General features: G+C 41.0%; 1 protein-coding gene across 1 annotated transcript in view; it reads left to right on the top strand.

The window, feature by feature from the left end:
• LOC125656545 (uncharacterized) overlaps positions 1 to 14,889 on the top strand; it is a 185,434-nt gene that overhangs the window by 144,995 nt on the left and 25,550 nt on the right. The window lies entirely within an intron of this gene.

The raw sequence follows: 14,889 nt of genomic DNA, 5'->3' as shown, positions 1-14,889 counted from the left end.
CTTTCTCTTTTCATTTTTTTGGAGAAAAATGATAACAAATGCTCTGATGTATTGATAAGGTTATTTACTGAATCTATAGAGTTGTTATTTTTAATTTTTCTTATGGTCTACACAAAAATTGAGTATGGGGATAAAATAGAGATTCATTCAGTGAACTTCAAAGGAATTACTTTTTAATTGTTTGGATAATGTGACATTCTAACGAATTCTCACGGAATATCGGGAAATTGGGATGACAGATCTGATAAGCAAGTGCTAAAATTTCAACATGATGCTCCACCTCTTGCATCATCTGACTCAACAGGCTCCACCCCTTGCACTCTTTGACACTCCATTTTGGAGCCTCCATCCTCCACATTTTACACCAAGCCGTAGAAGGGAGGGAAAGATGGACCGAAGCATGCATTTTGTAAAACGATTCTTGTGTTGTTAAATAATCGAGAATCTTATTTGAGATGTCTGATTCGGTTCACTAAACAACTTAGCATCACCTAGCAGAGTTCATCTTTCACCGTAAGCACTTAACACTAATTTTAGAACATGTAAACAAGTTGTAAGCTAGGCCTATTCTGTAATTCAACAACATATCACAGGAACTTTTAATTTAATATGTAGTAATAATACTGCTACCCTTTATAAAACCACAAGGATGGTGGGTGACGATAATTTTAAGAACTTTTTTGAAACGAAGTTTTGAGTGAAGTATCAGCCCTTGTAGGTTCCCCCCCCCCCCTCTCCATAGCAGCTGATTAGGGGATGGTACGGTATATGGTATATACCCACACTATTATTAATACACTGACAAAATTAACGGTTCCTGTGAACATATTTTAACACCTGACGACATATGAAGGGTTGTGAATAGTGAATGTGAGCAACTGCATGTGAATGCACGGGCAATGGAAGTTGATGTAAATAGATACATGTAGTATCATGTGCATGTGTATATATTTATACATGCACATACTATATATTTACATTAACTTACAGTGCCCGTGTGTGAATGAGTATTTCATAGTGTTCTTGTCTGCTTGTTGCAATAATATAGTCCCGTCCAATTTTATATGAATATTTTTGTGCAAGGGTTATATGTATACAATTAAAATTGCATGGGGAAAAGTTTAGTAATGCAGAGCTCCAATATCCTTTATTATCTCTCATGTTTTTTAGACATTTATTCACAAACACATAGGCCTACACATAAGAGTTTATAATTACTATATATATTTAAAAATTAATGCCATGCCTTGGCTTTTAAGTACATTTTAAGAATCATGACAAACAACACTTTTTAAGATACAATTTTCTGTTTTATTGTTATATTCATGGAATAAAAATCCCATCCTGTGTTTTATTTGGGATATCTATTCCCATTCATGCTCAAATAGGATATTTACTGCCATTTCATGTTCATTATGGGACATTTCCTCCTATGGGACATTGTATCTCATATTAAGTTTAAATATGGGAGTTAAAATCCTATGGGAGAAATTATATTTTTTCTCCCATAGGATTTTCGGTGGGAGTGAAATCCCCCAAGTGGGATTAAAAATCCCTCCAAAATCCCATGGGATTTTTTGATTTCAGGTGAAATATCTTAAAAACTACAATAGGTACAAGTGTAAATGTTGGTGCATGTCTTGTGAACATAAAATCCCATCTTTTTTGTAAAGGGTTTATTTGTATCCTTAATAAAAGGGTTGGCGAAACTCCGGACTTTTGTCGTGTCCAGAGTTAAATGTCGCACTGTTCAATGTTGTACATTTATTCAATGATTTACAATCAATTAATGATTCGAAGTTTACTAATGATTCAGTTATTTAATTATTCACAGTTAATCAATGATTTTGTTAATTGATTATTCAGAGTTAATTAACCATTCACATAGTTATAATTATAATGATATTATCATATACATGTATGATTCATAGTTATTCAATGATTCCCATTTCATTAATTATTAAAAGATAATCAATGGGACACACGACGTTCTACATGTACACAGTCCGGTAGAGATAGAACATTATCGGGAACTAACACGACGTTCTACACAGTCCGGTAGAGATAGAACATTATCGGGAACTAACATGGCGTTCTACACAGTCCGGTAGAGATAAAACATTATCGGGAACTAACATGGCGTTCTACACAGTCCGGTAGAGATAGAACATTATCGGGAACTAACATGGCGTTCTACACAGTCCGGTAGAGATAGAACATTATCGGGAACTAACATGGCGTTCTACACAGTCCGGTAGAGATAGAACATTATCGGGAACTAACACGACGTTCTACACAGTCCGGTAGAGATAGAACATTATCGGGAACTAACACGACGTTGTACACAGTCCGGTAGAGATAGAACATTATCGGGAACTAACATGGCGTTCTACACAGTCCGGTAGAGATAGAACATTATCGGGAACTAACACGACATTCTACACAGTCCGGTAGAGATAGAACATTATCGGGAACTAACACGACGTTATACATGTACACAGTCCGGTAGAGATAGAACACTATCGGGAACTAACACGACGTTCTACATGTACACAGTCCGGTAGAGATAGAACATTATTAGGAACTAACACGACGTTCTACACAGTCGGGTAGAGATAGAACATTATCGGGAACTAACACGATATTCTACACAGTCCGGTACAGATAGAACATTATCGGGAACTAACACGGCGTTCTACACAGTCCGGTAGAGATAGAACATTATCGGGAACTAACACGGCATTCTACACAGTCCGGTAGAGATAGAACATTATCAGGAACTAACACGACATTCTACACAGTCCAGTAGAGATAGAACATTATCGGGAACTAACACGATATTCTACACAGTCCGGTAGAGATAGAACATTATCGGGAACTAACACGACATTCTACACAGTCCGGTAGAGATAGAACATTATCAAGAACTAACACGACGTTCTACATGTACACAGTCCGGTAGAGATAGAACATTATCGGGAACTAACACGATATTCTACACAGTCCGGTAAAGATAGAACATAATCGAGAACTAACACGACGTTCTACATGTACACAGTCCGGTAGAGATAGAACATTATCGGGAACTAACACGGCGTTCTACACAGTCCGGTAGAAATAGAACATTATCAGGAACTAAAACGATATTCAACAGAGTCCGGTAGAGATAGAACATTATCGGGAACTAACACGACGTTCTACATGTACACAGTCCGGTAGAGATAGAACATTATCGGGAACTAACACGGCGTTCTACACAGTCCGGTAGAGATAGAACATTATCGAGAACTAACACGACGTTCTACATGTACACAGTCCGGTAGAGATAGAACATTATCGGGAACTAACACGGCGTTCTACACAGTCCGGTAGAGATAGAACATTATCGGGAATTAACACGACGTTCTACATGTACACAGTCCGGTAGAGATAGAACATTATCGGGAACTAACACGGCGTTCTACACAGTCCGGTAGAAATAGAACATTATCGGGAACTAATACGATATTCTACACAGTCCGGTAGAGATAGAACATTATCGGGAACTAACATGGCGTTCTACAAAGTCCGGTAGAGATAGAACATTATCGGGAACTAACACGACGTTCTACATGTACACAGTCCGGTAGAGATAGAACATTATCGGGAACTAACACGACGTTCTACACAGTCCGGTAGAGATAGAACATTATCGGGAACTAACACGACATTCTACACAGTCCGGTAGAGATAGAACATTATCGAGAACTAACACGACGTTCTACATGTACACAGTCCGGTAGAGATAGAACATTATCGGGAACTAACACGACATTCTACACAGTCCGGTAGAGATAGAACATTATCGGGAACTAACATGGCGTTTTACAAAGTCCGGTAGAGATAGAACATTATCGAGAACTAACACGACGTTCTACATGTACACAGTCCGGTAGAGATAGAACATTATCGGGAACTAACACGGCGTTCTACACAGTCCGGTAGAGATAGAACATTATCAGGAACTAACACGACATTCTACACAGTCCAGTAGAGATAGAACATTATCGGGAACTAACACGACATTCTACACAGTCCAGTAGAGATAGAACATTATCGGGAACTAACACGATATTCTAAACAGTCCGGTAGAGATAGAACATTATCGGGAACTAACACGACATTCTACACAGTCCAGTAGAGATAGAACATTATCGGGAACTAACACGATATTCTACACAGTCCGGTAGAGATAGAACATTATCGGGAACTAACACGACATTCTACACAGTCCGGTAGAGATAGAACATTATCGAGAACTAACACGACGTTCTACATGTACACAGTCCGGTAGAGATAGAACATTATCGGGAACTAACACGATATTCTACACAGTCCGGTAGAGATAGAACATTATCGGGAACTAACACGACGTTCTACATGTACACAGTCCGGTAGAGATAGAACATTATCGGGAACTAACACGGCGTTCTACACAGTCCAGTAGAGATAGAACATTATCGGGAACTAACACGACGTTCTACACAGTCCGGTAGAGATATAACATTATCGGGAACTAACATGGCGTTTTACAAAGTCCGGTAGAGATAGAACATTATCGAGAACTAACACGACGTTCTACATGTACACAGTCCGGTAGAGATAGAACATTATCGGGAACTAACACGGCGTTCTACACAGTCCGGTAGAGATAGAACATTATCGGGAACTAACACGACGTTCTACATGTACACAGTCCGGTAGAGATAGAACATTATCGGGAACTAACACGGCGTTCTACACAGTCCGGTAGAGATAGAACATTATCGGGAACTAACACGGCGTTCTACACAGTCCGGTAGAAATAGAACATTATCAGGAACTAATACGATATTCCACACAGTCCGGTAGAGATAGAACATTATCGGGAACTAACACGACATTCTACACAGTCCGGTAGAGATAGAACATTATCGAGAACTAACACGACGTTCTACATGTACACAGTCCGGTAGAGATAGAACATTATCGGGAACTAACACGATATTCTACACAGTCCGGTAGAGATAGAACATTATCGAGAACTAACACGACATTCTACATGTACACAGTCCGGTAGAGATAGAACATTATCGGGAACTAACACGGCGTTCTACACAGTCCGGTAGAAATAGAACATTATCAGGAACTAATACGATATTCTACACAGTCCGGTAGAGATAGAACATTATCGGGAACTAACATGGCGTTCTACAAAGTCTGGTAGAGATAGAACATTATCGGGAACTAACACGACGTTCTACATGTACACAGTCCGGTAGAGATAGAACATTATCGGGAACTAACACGACGTTCTACATGTACAGTCCGGTAGAGATAGAACATTATCGGGAACTAACATGGCGTTTTACAAAGTCCGGTAGAGATAGAACATTATCGAGAACTAACACGACGTTCTACATGTACACAGTCCGGTAGAGATAGAACATTATCGGGAACTAACACGGCGTTCTACACAGTCCGGTAGAGATAGAACATTATCGGGAACTAACACGACATTCTACACAGTCCAGTAGAGATAGAACATTTTCGAGAACTAACACGACGTTCTACATGTACACAGTCCGGTAGAGATAGAACATTATCGGGAACTAACACGACATTCTACACAGTCCGGTAGAGATAGAACATTATCGGGAACTAACATGGCGTTTTACAAAGTCCTGTAGAGATAGAACATTATCGAGAACTAACACGACGTTCTACATGTACACAGTCCGGTAGAGATAGAACATTATCGGGAACTAACACGGCGTTCTACACAGTCCGGTAGAGATAGAACATTATCGGGAACTAACACGACATTCTACACAGTCCAGTAGAGATAGAACATTATCGGGAACTAACACGATATTCTACACAGTCCGGTAGAGATAGAACATTATCGGGAACTAACACGACATTCTACACAGTCCGGTAGAGATAGAACATTATCGAGAACTAACACGACGTTCTACATGTACACAGTCCGGTAGAGATAGAACATTATCGGGAACTAACACGATATTCTACACAGTCCGGTAGAGATAGAACATTATCGAGAACTAACACGACGTTCTACATGTACACAGTCCGGTAGAGATAGAACATTATCGGGAACTAACACGGCGTTCTACACAGTCCGGTAGAGATAGAACATTATCGGGAACTAACACGACATTCTACACAGTCCGGTAGAGATATAACATTATCGGGAACGAACATGGCGTTTTACAAAGTCCGGTAGAGATAGAACATTATCGAGAACTAACACGACGTTCTACATGTACACAGTCCGGTAGAGATAGAACATTATCGAGAACTAAGACGGCGTTCTACACAGTCCGGTAGAGATAGAACATTATCGGGAACTAACACGACATTCTACACAGTCCGGTAGAGATAGAACATTATCGGGAACTAGCACGATATTCTACACAGTCCGGTAGAGATAGAACATTATCGGGAACTAACACGACATTCTACACAGTCCGGTAGAGATAGAACATTATCGGGAACTAACACGATGTTCTACACAGTCCGGTAGAGATAGAACATTATCGGGAACTAACACGACATTCTACACAGTCCGGTAGAGATAGAATATTATCGGGAACTAACACGATGTTCTACATGTACACAGTCCGGTAGAGATAGAACATTATCGGGAACTAACACGATATTCTACACAGTCCGGTAGAGATAGAACATTATCGAGAACTAACACGACGTTCTACATGTACACAGTCCGGTAGAGATAGAACATTATCGGGAACTAACACGGCATTCTACACAGTCCGGTAGAGATAGAACATTATCGGGAACTAACACGACATTCTACACAGTCCGGTAGAGATAGAACATTATCGGGAACTAACACGACATTCTACACAGTCCGGTAGAGATAGAATATTATCGGGAACTAACATGGCGTTTTACAAAGTCCGGTAGAGATAGAACATTATCGAGAACTAACACGACGTTCTACATGTACACAGTCCGGTAGAGATAGAACATTATCGGGAACTAACACGACATTCTACACAGTCCGGTAGAGATAGAACATTATCGGGAACTAACATGGCGTTTTACAAAGTCCGGTAGAGATAGAACATTATCGAGAACTAACACGACGTTCTACATGTACACAGTCCGGTAGAGATAGAACATTATCGGGAACTAACACGACATTCTACACAGTCCGGTAGAGATAGAACATTATCGGGAACTAACATGGCGTTTTACAAAGTCCGGTAGAGATAGAACATTATCGAGAACTAACACGACGTTCTACATGTACACAGTCCGGTAGAGATAGAACATTATCGGGAACTAACACGACATTCTACACAGTCCGGTAGAGATAGAACATTATCGGGAACTAACATGGCGTTTTACAAAGTCCGGTAGAGATAGAACATTATCGAGAACTAACACGACGTTCTACATGTACACAGTCCGGTAGAGATAGAACATTATCGAGAACAAAGACGGCGTTCTACACAGTCCGGTAGAGATAGAACATTATCGGGAACTAACACGACATTCTACACAGTCCGGTAGAGATAGAACATTATCGGGAACTAGCACGATATTCTACACAGTCCGGTAGAGATAGAACATTATCGGGAACTAACACGACATTCTACACAGTCCGGTAGAGATAGAACATTATCGGGAACTAACACGATGTTCTACACAGTCCGGTAGAGATAGAACATTATCGGGAACTAACACGACATTCTACACAGTCCGGTAGAGATAGAATATTATCGGGAACTAACACGATGTTCTACATGTACACAGTCCGGTAGAGATAGAACATTATCGGGAACTAACACGATATTCTACACAGTCCGGTAGAGATAGAACATTATCGAGAACTAACACGACGTTCTACATGTACACAGTCCGGTAGAGATAGAACATTATCGGGAACTAACACGGCATTCTACACAGTCCGGTAGAGATAGAACATTATCGGGAACTAACACGACATTCTACACAGTCCGGTAGAGATAGAACATTATCGGGAACTAACACGACATTCTACACAGTCCGGTAGAGATAGAATATTATCGGGAACTAACATGGCGTTTTACAAAGTCCGGTAGAGATAGAACATTATCGAGAACTAACACGACGTTCTACATGTACACAGTCCGGTAGAGATAGAACATTATCGGGAACTAACACGACATTCTACACAGTCCGGTAGAGATAGAACATTATCGGGAACTAACATGGCGTTTTACAAAGTCCGGTAGAGATAGAACATTATCGAGAACTAACACGACGTTCTACATGTACACAGTCCGGTAGAGATAGAACATTATCGGGAACTAACACGACATTCTACACAGTCCGGTAGAGATAGAACATTATCGGGAACTAACATGGCGTTTTACAAAGTCCGGTAGAGATAGAACATTATCGAGAACTAACACGACGTTCTACATGTACACAGTCCGGTAGAGATAGAACATTATCGGGAACTAACATGGCGTTCTACACAGTCCGGTAGAGATAGAACATAATCGGGAACTAACACGACATTCTACACAGTCCAGTAGAGATAGAACATTATCGGGAACTAACACGATATTCTACACAGTCCGGTAGAGATAGAACATTATCGGGAACTAACACAACATTCTACACAGTCCGGTAGAGATAGAACATTATCGAGAACTAACATGACGTTCTACATGTACACAGTCCGGTAGAGATAGAACATTATCGGGAACTAACACAATATTCTACACAGTCCGGTGGAGATAGAACATTATCGGGAACTAACATGGCGTTTTACAAAGTCCGGTAGAGATAGAACATTATCGAGAACTAACACGACGTTCTACATGTACACAGTCCGGTAGAGATAGAACATTATCGGGAACTAACACGGCGTTCTACACAGTCCGGTAGAGATAGAACATTATCGGGAACTAACACGACATTCTACACAGTCCAGTAGAGATAGAACATTATCGGGAACTAACACGATATTCTACACAGTCCGGTAGAGATAGAACATTATCGGGAACTAACACGACATTCTACACAGTCCGGTAGAGATAGAACATTATCGAGAACTAACACGACGTTCTACATGTACACAGTCCGGTAGAGATAGAACATTATCAGGAACTAATACGATATTCTACACAGTCCGGTAGAGATAGAACATTATCGGGAACTAACACGACATTCTACACAGTCCGGTAGAGATATAACATTATCGGGAACTAACATGGCGTTTTACAAAGTCCGGTAGAGATAGAACATTATCGAGAACTAACACGACGTTCTACATGTACACAGTCCGGTAGAGATAGAACATTATCGGGAACTAAGACGGCGTTCTACACAGTCCGGTAGAGATAGAACATTATCGGGAACTAACACGACATTCTACACAGTCCGGTAGAGATAGAACATTATCGGGAACTAGCACGATATTCTACACAGTCCGGTAGAGATAGAACATTATCGGGAACTAACACGACATTCTACACAGTCCGGTAGAGATAGAACATTATCGGGAACTAACACGATGTTCTACACAGTCCGGTAGAGATAGAACATTATCGGGAACTAACACGACATTCTACACAGTCCGGTAGAGATAGAATATTATCGGGAACTAACACGATGTTCTACATGTACACAGTCCGGTAGAGATAGAACATTATCGGGAACTAACACGATATTCTACACAGTCCGGTAGAGATAGAACATTATCGAGAACTAACACGACGTTCTACATGTACACAGTCCGGTAGAGATAGAACATTATCGGGAACTAACACGGCATTCTACACAGTCCGGTAGAGATAGAACATTATCGGGAACTAACACGACATTCTACACAGTCCGGTAGAGATAGAACATTATCGGGAACTAACACGACATTCTACACAGTCCGGAAGAGATAGAATATTATCGGGAACTAACATGGCGTTTTACAAAGTCCGGTAGAGATAGAACATTATCGAGAACTAACACGACGTTCTACATGTACACAGTCCGGTAGAGATAGAACATTATCGGGAACTAACACGACATTCTACACAGTCCGGTAGAGATAGAACATTATCGGGAACTAACATGGCGTTTTACAAAGTCCGGTAGAGATAGAACATTATCGAGAACTAACACGACGTTCTACATGTACACAGTCCGGTAGAGATAGAACATTATCGGGAACTAACACGGCGTTCTACACAGTCCGGTAGAGATAGAACATTATCGGGAACTAACACGACATTCTACACAGTCCAGTAGAGATAGAACATTATCGGGAACTAACACGACATTCTACACAGTCCGGTAGAGATAGAACATTATCGAGAACTAACATGACGTTCTACATGTACACAGTCCGGTAGAGATAGAACATTATCGGGAACTAACACGATATTCTACACAGTCCGGTAGAGATAGAACATTATCGGGAACTAACATGGCGTTTTACAAAGTCCGGTAGAGATAGAACATTATCGAGAACTAACACGACGTTCTACATGTACACAGTCCGGTAGAGATAGAACATTATTGGGAACTAACACGGCGTTCTACACAGTCCGGTAAAGATAGAACATTATCGGGAACTAACACGACATTCTACACAGTCCAGTAGAGATAGAACATTATCGGGAACTAACACGATATTCTACACAGTCCGGTAGAGATAGAACATTATCGGGAACTAACACGACATTCTACACAGTCCGGTAGAGATAGAACATTATCGAGAACTAACACGACGTTCTACATGTACACAGTCCGGTAGAGATAGAACATTATCAGGAACTAATACGACATTCTACACAGTCCGGTAGAGATAGAACATTATCGGGAACTAACATGGCGTTTTACAAAGTCCGGTAGAGATAGAACATTATCGAGAACTAACACGACGTTCTACATGTACACAGTCCGGTAGAGATAGAACATTATCGGGAACTAACACGGCGTTCTACACAGTCCGGTAGAGATAGAACATTATCGGGAACTAACACGACATTCTACACAGTCCAGTAGAGATAGAACATTATCGGGAACTACATGTAACACGATATTCTACACAGTCTGGTAGAGATAGAACATTATCGGGAACTAACACGACATTCTACACAGTCCGGTAGAGATAGAACATTATCGAGAACTAACACGACGTTCTACATGTACACAGTCCGGTAGAGATAGAACATTATCGGGAACTAACACGATATTCTACACAGTCCGGTAGAGATAGAACATTATCGGGAACTAACATGGCGTATTACAAAGTCCGGTAGAGATAGAACATTATCGAGAACTAACACGACGTTCTACATGTACACAGTCCGGTAGAGATAGAACATTATCGGGAACTAACACGGCGTTCTACACAGTCCGGTAGAGATAGAACATTATCGGGAACTAACACGACATTCTACACAGTCCAGTAGAGATAGAACATTATCGGGAACTAACACGATATTCTACACAGTCCGGTAGAGATAGAACATTATCGGGAACTAACACGACATTCTACACAGTCCGGTAGAGATAGAACATTATCGAGAACTAACACGACGTTCTACATGTACACAGTTCGGAAGAGATAGAACATTATCGGGAACTAACACGATATTCTACACAGTCCGGTAGAGATAGAACATTATCGAGAACTAACACGACGTTCTACATGTACACAGTCCGGTAGAGATAGAACATTATCGGGAACTAACACGGCGTTCTACACAGTCCGGTAGAAATAGAACATTATCAGGAACTAATACGATATTCTACACAGTCCGGTAGAGATAGAACATTATCGGGAACTAACATGGCGTTCTACAAAGTCTGGTAGAGATAGAACATTATCGGGAACTAACACGACGTTCTACATGTACACAGTCCGGTAGAGATAGAACATTATCGGGAACTAACACGACATTCTACACAGTCCGGTAGAGATAGAACATTATCGGGAACTAACATGGCGTTCTACAAAGTCTGGTAGAGATAGAACATTATCGGGAACTAACACGACGTTCTACATGTACACAGTCCGGTAGAGATAGAACATTATCGGGAACTAACACGGCGTTCTACACAGTCCGGTAGAGATAGAACATTATCGGGAACTAACACGACATTCTACATGTACAGTCCGGTAGAGATAGAACATTATCGGGAACTAACACGACATTCTACACAGTCCGGTAGAGATAGAACATTATCGAGAACTAACACGACGTTCTACATGTACACAGTCCGGTAGAGATAGAACATTATCGGGAACTAACACGACATTCTACACAGTCCGGTAGAGATAGAACATTATCGGGAACTAACATGGCGTTTTACAAAGTCCGGTAGAGATAGAACATTATCGAGAACTAACACGACGTTCTACATGTACACAGTCCGGTAGAGATAGAACATTATCGGGAACTAACACGGCGTTCTACACAGTCCGGTAGAGATAGAACATTATCGGGAACTAACACGACATTCTACACAGTCCAGTAGAGATAGAACATTTTCGAGAACTAACACGACGTTCTACATGTACACAGTCCGGTAGAGATAGAACATTATCGGGAACTAACACGACATTCTACACAGTCCGGTAGAGATAGAACATTATCGGGAACTAACATGGCGTTTTACAAAGTCCGGTAGAGATAGAACATTATCGAGAACTAACACGACGTTCTACATGTACACAGTCCGGTAGAGATAGAACATTATCGGGAACTAACACGGCGTTCTACACAGTCCGGTAGAGATAGAACATTATCGGGAACTAACACGACATTCTACACAGTCCAGTAGAGATAGAACATTATCGGGAACTAACACGATATTCTACACAGTCCGGTAGAGATAGAACATTATCGGGAACTAACACGACATTCTACACAGTCCGGTAGAGATAGAACATTATCGAGAACTAACACGACGTTCTACATGTACACAGTCCGGTAGAGATAGAACATTATCGGGAACTAACACGATATTCTACACAGTCCGGTAGAGATAGAACATTATCGAGAACTAACACGACGTTCTACATGTACACAGTCCGGTAGAGATAGAACATTATCGGGAACTAACACGGCGTTCTACACAGTCCGGTAGAGATAGAACATTATCGGGAACTAACACGACATTCTACACAGTCCGGTAGAGATATAACATTATCGGGAACTAACATGGCGTTTTACAAAGTCCGGTAGAGATAGAACATTATCGAGAACTAACACGACGTTCTACATGTACACAGTCCGGTAGAGATAGAACATTATCGGGAACTAAGACGGCGTTCTACACAGTCCGGTAGAGATAGAACATTATCGGGAACTAGCACCATATTCTACACAGTCCGGTAGAGATAGAACATTATCGGGAACTAACACGACATTCTACACAGTCCGGTAGAGATAGAACATTATCGGGAACTAACACGATGTTCTACACAGTCCGGTAGAGATAGAACATTATCGGGAACTAACACGACATTCTACACAGTCCGGTAGAGATAGAATATTATCGGGAACTAACACGATGTTCTACATGTACACAGTCCGGTAGAGATAGAACATTATCGGGAACTAACACGATATTCTACACAGTCCGGTAGAGATAGAACATTATCGAGAACTAACACGACGTTCTACATGTACACAGTCCGGTAGAGATAGAATATTATCGGGAACTAACACGATATTCTACACAGTCCGGTAGAGATAGAACATTATCGGGAACTAACACGACATTCTACACAGTCCGGTAGAGATAGAACATTATCGGGAACTAACACGATGTTCTACATGTACACAGTCCGGTAGAGATAGAACATTATCGGGAACTAACACGATATTCTACACAGTCCGGTAGAGATAGAACATTATCGGGAACTAACATGGCGTTTTACAAAGTCCGGTAGAGATAGAACATTATCGAGAACTAACACGACGTTCTACATGTACACAGTCCGGTAGAGATAGAACATTATCAGGAACTAACACGGCGTTCTACACAGTCCGGTAGAGATAGAACATTATCGGGAACTAACACGACATCCTACACAGTCCAGTAGAGATAGAACATTCTCGGGAACTAACACGATATTCTACACAGTCCGGTAGAGATAGAACATTCTCGGGAACTAACACGACATTCTACACAGTCCGGTAGAGATAGAACATTATCGAGAACTAACACGACATTCTACACAGTCCGGTAGAGATAGAACATTATCGGGAACTAACACGACATTCTACACAGTCCGGTAGAGATAGAACATTATCGGGAACTAACACGATGTTCTACACAGTCCGGTAGAGATAGAACATTATCGGGAACTAACACGACATTCTACACAGTCCGGTAGAGATAGAATATTATCGGGAACTAACACGATGTTCTACATGTACACAGTCCGGTAGAGATAGAACATTATCGGGAACTAACACGATATTCTACACAGTCCGGTAGAGATAGAACATTATCGAGAACTAACACGACGTTCTACATGTACACAGTCCGGTAGAGATAGAATATTATCGGGAACTAACACGATATTCTACACAGTCCGGTAGAGATAGAACATTATCGGGAACTAACACGACATTCTACACAGTCCGGTAGAGATAGAACATTATCGGGAACTAACACGATGTTCTACATGTACACAGTCCGGTAGAGATAGAACATTATCGGGAACTAACACGATATTCTACACAGTCCGGTAGAGATAGAACATTATCGGGAACTAACATGGCGTTTTACAAAGTCCGGTAGAGAAAGAACATTATCGAGAACTAACACGACGTTCTACATGTACACAGTCCGGTAGAGATAGAACATTAT

Source organism: Ostrea edulis, chromosome 7 (genome assembly GCF_947568905.1).
Source record: "Ostrea edulis chromosome 7, xbOstEdul1.1, whole genome shotgun sequence".
Classification (NCBI taxonomy): domain Eukaryota; kingdom Metazoa; phylum Mollusca; class Bivalvia; order Ostreida; family Ostreidae; genus Ostrea; species Ostrea edulis.
The sequence above is the reverse complement of the archived record's forward strand: the minus strand, read 5'-3'. Positions and strand labels throughout refer to the sequence as shown.